This window comes from Acinonyx jubatus, chromosome X (genome assembly GCF_027475565.1).
Source record: "Acinonyx jubatus isolate Ajub_Pintada_27869175 chromosome X, VMU_Ajub_asm_v1.0, whole genome shotgun sequence".
Lineage (NCBI taxonomy): Eukaryota > Metazoa > Chordata > Mammalia > Carnivora > Felidae > Acinonyx > Acinonyx jubatus.
Genome location: NC_069389.1, coordinates 92574465 through 92582428, shown reverse-complemented (window position 1 = coordinate 92582428; position 7964 = coordinate 92574465). Strand labels below are relative to the sequence as shown.

Below are 7964 nucleotides of genomic sequence, written 5' to 3'. Positions count from 1 at the left end.
AAATGGTAAAACAGACACATCTCCTAGTAAATGATCATTAAAGCAAGAAGAAACGCCTACCAAACATACCTTCCCAGTGTTGCATGGAATCATCGTTATCTGAAATACTTGAGAACAGTGGCCTCTTAAACTACAAAAAGTAACGTATGCAGTAGCTTCGTCAGCATAGCAAACTGACCTAACACCAAACTCTGTTCCAAGGACATAAAAACCCTGAATAAAAATATAGCTATTTTAATAATCGTAATGGATCTTGAAAGAAAAGTTCCCAGCTGACAGAAGTATAAAAAGAACTCAAGCTCTCTGCTTCTCCCTGTACAACAGAAGCCACATTTTCTGGAGTGGTGCCAGCTCGTCCCGAGACGCGATGGCAAAGGTTGGACTAAACCGATTTGGCCATATTGGGCACCTGGTCGCCAGGGCTGCTTTTAACTCTGGCAAAGTGGATATTGTCCCCATCAATGACCCCTTCATTGACCTCAATTACATGGTCTATATTCTCCAATATGATTCTACTCACGGCACAGTCAAGGCTGAGAACAGGAGACTCGTCATCAATGGAAAGCCTACCTCCATCTTCTAGCGGCTAGATCCCATCAACGTCAAATGGGGTGACGCTGGTGCTGAGTATGTTGTGGAGTCCACTGGGGTCTTCACCACCAGGGAGAAGGCTAGGGCTCACTTGAAGGATGGGGCCAAGAGGGTCATCATCTCTGCCCCTTCTGTTGATGTTTGTGATGGGCATGAACCATGAGAAGTATGACAGCTCCCTGAAGATTGTCAGCAATGCCTCCTATACCACCAAGCGCTTGGGCCCTCTGGCCAGCATCATCCATGATGACTTTGGCATCATGGACCACAGTCCATGACATCACTGTACCCCAGAAGACCGTGGATGGCCCCTCTGGGAAACTGTGGCATGATGTCTGAGGAGCCACCCAGAACATCATCCCTGCTTCTACTGGCACCACCAAGGCTCTAGGCAAGATCATCTCTGAGCTAAATGGGAAGCTCATTGGCATGACTTTCTGTGTCCCCACCCCCAACGTGTCAGTTGTGGATCTCACTTGCCACCTGGAGCTGCAAACTTCAGCGACATCAAGAAGGTGGTGAAGCAGGCATTGGAGGGCGCCTTCAAGGGCATCCTAGGCTATACTGAAGACCAGGTTGTCTCCTGTGACTTTAACAGTGACACCCACTCTTCCATCTTCGACACTGGGGTTTGCATTGCCTCCAATGACTACTTTGTCAAGCTCATTTCCTCGTATGACAATGAATTTTGGCTACAGGAACCAGGTGGTGAACCTGATAGTCCACAGGGCCTCCAAGGAGTAAGGGCCCCCTAGGCCACCAGCCCCCTCAAGAGCAAGAGGAAAAGAGAGTCCCTCAGCTTCTGGGGAGTCCTTGCCCCAAATCATCCCCCAACACACTGAGAATCTCCAGACCTCTACACAGTTTCCATCCCAGAGTCCCTGAAGAAGGGGAAGGAAAACTGTTTCCCGTTATGTGAAATCCCTCCCGTCTCTAGCAGATGCAAACGCAAAAATTATTTTTAGAGCTATCTTCAGAAACTAGGGAGCCAGGGACTCCTACAGGAAAAAAAAATCCTGCCTCAATAGGAGGCAGGAATGTGTGTGTGCACACTCGAATAGTAGACACATCATACAAATCACAGAAGTATACAACCTATCCTTTTTTTAAACAATATTTATTTACTTTTGAGAGGAGGGGAAGGACAGAGAGAGAGAGAGAGAGACAGAGACAGAGACAGAGACAGAGAATCCCAAAGCAGGCTCCGCGATGCCAGCACAGAGCCTGACCTGGGGTTCAATCTCATGAACCCGAGATCATGACCTGAGCCGAAATCAAGAGTCTGATGCTTAACCAACTGAGCCACCCAAGCGCCCCATAGGTAACCTATCCTTAAGCAGTTCTGCATATATAGCACACAGTAAATCAGGGATAAAAGAACAATACCAAAAAAAAGAACCCTAAAAATAAATATATTTAAAATGATTAATGATATTAAAGGGAATAGAGCCACGGGGGTGGGAGTGGGGGAGTAAAAAAAAAAGGCATCAGAATCATCCAATAAAAATTCTAGACATGAAAGTAAGGTCACAGAATTAAAAAACTAAGCTGATTCAGAATTTAGGTAGAAAATCTTACGGAGAGATTAAGAAACATAGAAGTGTGAATGACATATCTAACAAGCATTCCAAAGGAAGGAAATAGGAAGTGGAGAGGAACAATAGTGAAAAAAGAGGAGAATTTAAGGAAGACATGAATACTTAGATTGAAAGAGCAAAGCTGCCATCAAGATAAATCGAATTAAAGTGACATGTTGGAGGGGTGCCTGGGTGGCTCGGTTGCTTCAGCATCCCACTCTTGATTTTGGCACAAAGCCTGCATGGGATTCTCTCTCTCTCTCTCTCCCTCTCTCTCTCTCTCTGTCTCTCCCTCTGCCCCTCCCCTGCTTGTGCACTCTCTCTCTCAAAATAGATAAGTAAATATTCTAAAAAATGCTTACGATCCTCTCTTTCTCTCCCTCTTCCTCTGCCCCTCCCCACTTATGTGCTCTCTCTCTCAAAAATAAATAAGTGAAGTTAAAAAAGTAAAGTGGCATGTGGAAACACGGGAAGAAAGCTATTGAATGACAAATGCAAAGAAAAAGACTACAAGTAATCCGAGGAAAGATCTATAGTCTGCCCCCCCCCAATAAAATGGCGATCACGCGGGCAACAGATTTCATACCAACAACGCCTACCTAGAGTGAATGTGAAAAAAGACATTTTCAGACAAACATTGGAAGAGTTTACCACTCATGAATGCTTACTGAAAGTGTGACCCAAGACTATACTAAAATGAGGAAAAGGCTGAACCTTGAAGGAAGTAATGGAAACGCAAAAGGCAATGATGAACGAAGAAGTGGGCATATATGTGAGTAGGGCTGAAGAGGCATTGCTTGTGGAATGTATACTACAAGGAACGCTTTGGGGAAGTTTAAAAACAAGTTGGGGGAGGGGGGCGGCGCCTGGGTGGCTCTGTTGCTTAAGCTTCCCACTCTTGACCTCAGCTCAGGTCTTGATTTCCGAGACGTGAGTTCACGCCCCACATTGGGCTCCATGCTAGGTGTGGACCCCACCGAAAACAAACAAACAACAAGCTGGACTTCTACTTCCTGGAAGATGGAGATGTGTTTTCCCTATTCTTCCTGCTAAGTAAAACCGAAAATACTGGGCGTTATATATAAAAAACAGACGTAGAAAGACTCTGCAAGGTGGAAAAGAAAGCAAATCAACTATGGACTTTTGGGACCAAGGAATGATACATTGGTGAGTTCCCAGACAGGGAACTGTCTGAAGAAAATATATCTTCATCCCACGAATAGCAACAGGAGAAGACAAAAAAAAAGAAAAAGAAAAAAAAAAAAAAGCAAGCTTCAACAAGACTTATCCTCTCTAGCCAAAGAACCAGGAAGGGGAGAGCTTAACAAGACAAAAACCAGTCCACTGCACTCAGCACAGAAAGAGCTGTAACCTGACTCCTACCCATGAAAGAAAAGCCAAAGGGGCAACTTAGACATCCACTCTCACAAAGCTGCAACAAGGTTCTCTAACAGCCCCGATTATTAGGTGGTTCAGAGGAAGCCAAATTAAAAGCAGGAACTTTCATCCCCGCTGCTTGGTAATGAGCCCCACCCCCCTGGGGATCAGAGGATACCACGGGGCGGGGGGGGGGGGAGTGACCCCCCTCCCCCACCCATGGTATCCGTGGAGACCACATGGAGAGCTGGAAGTCCATTTCTTTCCAACAGAAATGAGTTCGCCCCACTCCAAAACTCTGGTGTCAGTGGAAACCAAGCTGGGAACCTTTATTTCTCCTCCACCTTGCGGGAATGAGGCAGCTCATTCTGAGTAGTGTCAGAAAAGAAGAGAACGTAAGCAAGCAAAACCAAACAAAACATGAAGATTTCAACAAGATCCAGAGTCTCATGAGATAATATGGAAATATCCAGCTTTCAATAGACAATCATTCAAACAATCAGATTGTCAATAGACAATCAGATCTCAAACAGAATGAGAAAAGGCAATCAATCAGTAGATGTCAATGTCCAGACGAGAGAGATGTTAGAATTATCTGAATGGAAAAATTGGCATCCCCTTGAATGTATACCCACCAAAAGTACCCTTCAGGAATAAAGAGAAAATCCAGCATTCTCAGATGAAAGACAAACTAAGAGAATTTGTTGCTAAGAAACACACCCTAAAAGAATGGCCAAAGAAGTTCTCTAAACAAAAAGGAAGTGATAAAAGGGAGAACTTGGAAATGCCAAGAAAGGAGAAAGAATGTGGCAAGCGAAAGTATGGGTAAATACAACGGGCTTTTTTTCTGAGTTTTCCAAATTACATTTGCTGGCTTAAGAAAGGTATACCACTGTCTGATGTGGTTTTAAATGTATGGAGTAGAAGGGTGTCTGGGTGGCTCAGCGGGTTAAGCATCTGACTTCGGCTCAGGTCATGATATCACAGTTTGTGAGTTCAAGCCCCACATCAAGCTCTCTGCTGTCAGCACAAAGCCCGCTTCAGACCCTCTGTCCCTCTCTCTCTTTCTCTCTTCCTCTCCCTGGCTGGTGCTCTCTCTCTCTCTCTCTCACTCATAAACAAACATTAAAAACAAAAAACTAAATGTACGCAGTAGAAATATTTAAGACAACTATATTATAAAATGGGGACAGAACTGGGACATAAAGTGAGGTGAGATTTCTTTTTTATTTAAAATTTTTTTTAACATTTATTCATTTTTGAGAGTGAGAGAGACAGAGCATGAGTAGGGGAGGGGCAGAAAGAGTGGCAGACACAGAATCCGAAGCAGGCTCCAGGCTCTGAGCTGTCAGCACAGAGCACGACGCGGGGCTCAAACTCACGGACCTCAAGATCACGACCAAACTGAAGTTGGATGTTCAACTGACTGAGCCACCCAGGCACCTCAAATGAGGTAAGATTTCTACACTTCCCTCAGAATGGTAATAGAAGAGAGTACCTGGGTAGCTCAGTCAGTTAAGCATCTGACTCTTGGTTTTGGCTCAGGTCATGATCTTACAGTTCATGGGTTCGAGCTCCCCATCAGGCTGTGTGCTGAGAGCAAAGAGCCTGGTTGGGATTCCCTCTCTCCTTTTTCTGCCCCTCCCCCACTCGTGCTCACTCTCTCACTCTCCTTCTCTCAAAAAATAAATAAGTAAAAACTTAAAAATTAATAAATAAAATGAAAAGTTTCCTTTAAAGGGGCGCCTGGGTGGCTCAGTCTGTTAAGCGTCTGACTTCGGCTCAGGTCATATCTCGCAGTTCGTGAGTTCAAGGCCCGCATTGGGTTCTGTACCTGGAACCTGCTTGGGATTCTGTGTCTCCCTCTCTCTCTGCCCCTCCCCTGCTCGCTCTCTGTCTCTCTCTCAAAATAAATAAAAACCATGAAAAAAAGCACAGAATGCTCTTTAAAAACCAGATTTGTAAAAATAAAAAAATAGAATTTACATTTTTTCTTAATGGATGATTCAAAGAAATCATAAAGGAAATGGTTATATATATTGTAATTGGATAATCACAAAAATACTACATATAGGAATTTGCTATAAAGTTACAGTAATTAAATAGTGTGATATTGGCAAAATGAAGAGATTAGACTAATGAAACCGAATGAAGCCAAATGTATGTGCATGTACAATTTAGTATGTAATAGAGATGACATTAAAATTAGTTAGAAGAGTATAAGGTTTTAATAAATTGCCTTGGTATCGGGGCGCCTGGGTGGCTCAGTCGGTTGAGCGCCTGACTTCGGCTCAGGTCATGATCTCGTGGTTCGTGAGTTTAAGCCCCGCGTCGGGCTCTGTGCTGACAGCTCAGAGCCTGGAGCCTGCTTCGGATTCTGTGTCTCCCTCTCTCTGACTCTTCCCTGTTCATGCTCTGTCTCTCTCTGTTATAAAAAATAAATAAATAAACATTAAAAAAATTAAAAAAAAATAAATTGCCTTGGTATCAATTGAGTATATATAGGAAGAAAAAAAAATTGGATCTCTACATCACCTAATAATAAAAACCAATTCCAGATGGATTTAAAGACCTAAATGTGCTACATTGTATGTTAACTAGCTTGGATTTAAATAAAACCTTGGAAGAAGGAAGGAAAGAAGGAAGGAAGGAAGGAAGGAAGGAAGGAAGGAAGGGAGGAAAGAAGGGAGGGAGGAAGGAAGGGAGGAAGGAAGAAAGGAAGGAAGAAAGGAGGGGAGGAAGACTGAAATATGGAAAATAACAAAACTTTTAGACAAAATGTAGGAGAATATCTTTATGACTTGGAGATGTCAATGGCTTTCTAATACAAGAAACCAAAGCTAAAAGTATAAAGTAAAAGACCAAAATTTGAATATGTAATAATTTACATTTTTCTGTATGATCAAAGGCAAGGGTAAATTAGAATGTATGACTGGGAGAAGACATTTCCAATACATATAAGCCAAAATTACATAGGGGATCAAGAATCCATAAAGAACTCCTATGTATTTGTTTTTCGAAAAAAGCAGTGAAAAGGTGGTCAAAGAATGTGGACAAATAATTCACAGAGCAGAAATATGAAGAATCAATAAACATATGAAAGGATGTTCAATCTCAATAATAATCAAGAAATACAAATTTAAATAAATATCTTTCACAGCCAACAAGTTGACAAAACTCTAAATACGACAGCGTAAATTTAGGCAAGGGTGTAGAAAAACAGGTTCTCTCAAATGCTGGGCAGTTGGAATGCAGTTGTTGAAACAATTCTGGAAAGAAATTTATTTACGTAGTGGAATTCTATTCAACAGTAAAATAAATGAACGAGGCCAATATGGATCCATCCCTAATCAAAATGAGTAATAAAGCAAGTTACGAAAGAATTCATATATAATAGTAAAATGTTTGTTGTAAGTTTTAAGAACCACACAACAGAGTATCAATCTTAAAAAGAAAATAGGCAGTTATTGAACTGGCAAAAGTGAGTTCATTTGGCAATAACAGAGGAATTGCTGTCCTGGGCATGCACATTAAGGCAAACCATAGTCAAGTTCAAAGAGCTAAGGAGGAGAGCTTGTTTTCATAGAGTAAAGGTGGAGGTTGAGGGGTTATTTTGAACAAAAGCTCATTGGAGGAGATGGAAAGTTCAGGGTTGTGGTGATTTCTCATTAGCTACCTTGTTGCTAGGCAAAGAGAAAATCTTTCTTCTTCCTGCTGGGTACGTAAAGAAAGTTGTGCGGAATGGTATAGGAGTGAGAAACCTTCTTTCATTGCTTCCCAACTCCATTTTGAATTAGGTTAGCTTTATTAATTTTCACAACAGTAGTACACTATAAATGGTATATGGGAACATTTTGCTGTATTAACATAAAATGAGACATGGAAGCAACTAACTTTAAGATAGTGGTTATTCTAGGAAAGGAAAGCATATTGGAATAGGTTCAGGGTAAAAACTGGGCTGCAACTGCATCTGTAAGCTTTATTCTTTAAAAAAGACTCAAGGGGCACCTGGGTGGCTCAATGGGTTAAGGGTCCAACTTCGGCTCAGGTCATGATCTCGCGGTTAGTGGGGTTGAGCCCCGCGTAGGGCTCTGTGATGACAGCTCGGAGCCTGGAGCCTGCTTTGGATTCTGTGTCTCCCTCTCTCTCCGCCCCTCCCCTGCTCATGCTCTGCCTCTCTCTGTCTCTCAACAATAAATAAATGTTTAAAACAAAAAGACTCAAGCAGATATGGCAAAATCTTAGTATCTGTGAAAGTGGAGGCGCCTGGGTGGCTCAGTCGGTTTAAGCGTCTGACTCTTGATGTGGCTCGGGTTGTGATCTCACAGTTCTTGGTTTCCAGCCCCTCATCGGGGTCTAGGCTAACAGCTGGGAACCTGCTTGGGTTCCTCTCTTTCTCTCTCTCTGCCCCTCCCCCGC

The 7964-nt window shown here is 42.7% G+C and overlaps 1 pseudogene; it reads left to right on the top strand.

Annotated features, from left to right (window-relative positions):
- Nucleotides 1–225: 225 nt before the first annotated feature.
- LOC106966724 (glyceraldehyde-3-phosphate dehydrogenase-like) lies at nucleotides 226–1482 on the top strand (annotated as a pseudogene).
- The last annotated feature ends 6482 nt before the right edge of the window (nucleotides 1483–7964 follow it).